The following is a 3,025-nucleotide window of genomic DNA, read 5'->3' on the forward strand; positions in this document are numbered from 1 at the left end:
AGTTTAATGGACTTCCATTGGAAGATCCTCATCATTTTTTAGCTGAATTTTTGCAGATCTGTGATACTGTTAAGACCAATGGGGTTGATCCTGAGGTCTACAGACTTATGCTTTTCCCCTTTGCTGTAAGAGACAGAGCTAGAACATGGTTGGACTCACAACCTAGAGAAAGCCTGAACTCTTAGGACAAGTTGGTCAACGCTTTCTTAACCAAATTCTTTCTGCCTCAAAAGCTGAGCAAGCTTAGAGTGGACGTCCAAACCTTCAAACAAAAGGAAGGTGAATCCCTCTATGAAGCTTGGGAAAGATACAAGTAATTAACCAAAAGGTGTCCTTCTAACATGCTTCCCGAATGGAGCATCATATGTATATTCTATGATGGTCTGTCTGAATCATACAAATTTCTCATGGAAGGATCAATAGAAGACTCAACAAGGCTTCAACAACAATAATGATGGGAGAAATAGGTTTGGCAATAGCAAACCTTTTCCATTATTTTCTCAGCAACAGACAGAGAATTCTGAGCAGAGCCTCTCTGGCTTAGCAAACAAAGTCTCTGATCTATCTAAGACCACTCTCAATTTCATGAATGAAACAAGGTCCTCTATCAGAAATTTGGAGGCATAAGTGGGTTAGTTGAGTAAAAGAGTTATTGAAACTCCTCATAGTACTCTCCCAAGTAATACAGAAGAGAATCCCAAAAGAGAGTGCAAGGCCATAACTATAACCAAAATGGCTGAACCTGGAGAGAGTGAAAAGGCAATGATTCTCAGTGAGGAAGACCTCAAGGGACATCCACTGACCAATAATAAGTTCCCTATTGAGGAACCAGAGGAATCTGAGGCTCATACAGAGACCATAGAAATTCCACTGAACTTACTATTGTCATTCATGAGCTCTGATGAATATTCTTCCTTTGAAGAGGACGAAGACACTATTGAAGAGCAAGTTGCTCAGTATCTAGGAGCAATCATGAAGCTGAATGCCAAGTTATTTGGTAATGAGACTTGGGAGGATGAACCTCCATTTCCCATCAATGAACTGAATACATGGATTCACCAGACATTGCCTCAAAAGAAACCGGATCCCGGAAAGTTCTTAATACCTTGCACCATATGCACCATGAATTTTGAAAAGGCTCTGTGTGACCTGGGGTCAGGTATCAACCTCATACCACTCTCTGTAATGGAGAAACTAGGGATCTTTGAGGTAAAAGCTACAAGAATCTCACTAGAGATGGTAGACAAATTAATGAAACAGACTTATAGACTTGTAGAGGATGTCTTAGTGAAGGTTGAAGGCCTTTACGTCCCTGCTGACTTCAGCATCCAAGACACTGGGAAGGATGAGGATGAATCCATCATCCTTGGAAGACCCTTCCTAGCCATAGCAAGGGCTGTGATTGATGTGGATAGAGGAGAGTTAGTCCTTCAACTAAATGAGGACTACCTTGTGTTTAAGATTCAAGGATCTTCTTCCGTAAACATGAAAAAGAAGCATGAAAAGCTTCTCTCAATATAGAGTCAGACAGAGCCCCTACACTAAACTTCTAAGTTTGGTGTTGGGAGGCCACAATCATACTCTGAGCACTTGTGAAACTCTGTAAGAGCTTCCTGTCAAGCTATTGACATTAAAAAAACTCTTATTGGGAGGCAACCCAATTTTATTTATCTATATTAATTACTCTTTTATTTTATTTTCCACTGTTATTATATATCTTCTTTAGGTTGATGATCATGTGGAGTCACAAAAATAGCTGCAGCATTAAAGTAGAATCGAAAACAGCATAAAAAATAGCACACCCTAGAAGACAGGCTTACTGGCGTTTAAATGCCAGTAAGGATAGCAAAATGGGCGTTTAACGCCCAGTCTGGCAGTATTCTGGGCATTAAATACCAGAAGTGGCACACAGACTGGCGTTTAACACCAAAAAAGGATGTATGGTGTCTGGCTGGCGTTAAACGCCAGTAAGGGTAGCAGAATGGGTGTTTAACTCCCAGTCTGGCAGCATTTTGGGCGTTAAACGCCAGAACTGGCAGCCAGACTGGCGTTTAACGCCAGAAAGGGGCACCAGCCTGGCGTTTAATGCCAGAAATGCCACACAGAGGGCGTTTAAATGCCAGAAAGGTGCAGGGATAAGAAATCCTTGACACTTTAGGATCTGTGGACCCTATAGGATCCCTACCTACCCCAACTCACTCTCATTCCTCTTCACACCTTTCCATAACACTCTTCCCCAAACACTATCCACCTATCAAATCCTACCCTCTTCCGTATAATCTCTTCACCACTCACATCCATCCACTATTTCCCATCATACAACTCACCTACGCCCACCCACTCAAATTCAAACCATTTCCCTCCCAAACCCAACCCCTAACACACATATTCCCTCTCCCCCTTACCCTATAAATAACCCTCCTTACTCTTTCATTTTCACACATCACAAACACTTCCAACCCCCTTGGCCAAACCACTCCTACACCTCCATCTCCTCCATTTCTTCTTCTTTTTCTCCTCCTTTCTTTCTTCTTTTGATCGAGGACAAGCAAACCTTTTAAGTTTGGTGTGGGAAAAACTGTTGCTTTTTATTTTTCCATAACCATTAATGGCACCTAAGACCGGAGAAACCTCTAGAAAGAGGAAAGGGAAGGCAATTGCTTCCACCTCCGAGTCATAGAAGATGGAGAGATTCATCTCAAAGGTCCATCAAGACCACTTCTATGAAGTTGTGGCCAAGAAAAAGGTGATCCCCGAGGTCCCCTTCAAGCTCAAAAAGAGCAAATATCCAGAGATTCGACAAGAGATTCGAAGAAGAGGTTCGGAAGTTTGATGATGAGTTTTGAGTGTTGGTCTAGATTTTCTTCTTATAGAAAGAATTACTTCGTTGTAAGCATAGTTCTAAACTAACAAACAATTCCCACATCAAAAATTTGAGTTGTCACAAGTAACAAACCCCAATTGAAAATTAACCGAAGTATTAAGACTCTGGGTCGTCTCACGAAGAGTTGCAATGAAGTGTATG

The 3,025-nt window shown here is 41.6% G+C and overlaps 1 non-coding gene across 1 annotated transcript; it reads right to left on the minus strand.

The window, feature by feature from the left end:
• Positions 1–239: 239 nt before the first annotated feature.
• LOC127746118 (small nucleolar RNA R71) lies at positions 240–347 on the minus strand. Its single transcript, XR_008007738.1, has one exon. It is a non-coding gene; the product is annotated as a small nucleolar RNA R71 (small nucleolar RNA).
• Positions 348–3,025: the final 2,678 nt, after the last annotated feature.

This window comes from Arachis duranensis, chromosome 3 (assembly GCF_000817695.3).
Source record: "Arachis duranensis cultivar V14167 chromosome 3, aradu.V14167.gnm2.J7QH, whole genome shotgun sequence".
Lineage (NCBI taxonomy): Eukaryota > Viridiplantae > Streptophyta > Magnoliopsida > Fabales > Fabaceae > Arachis > Arachis duranensis.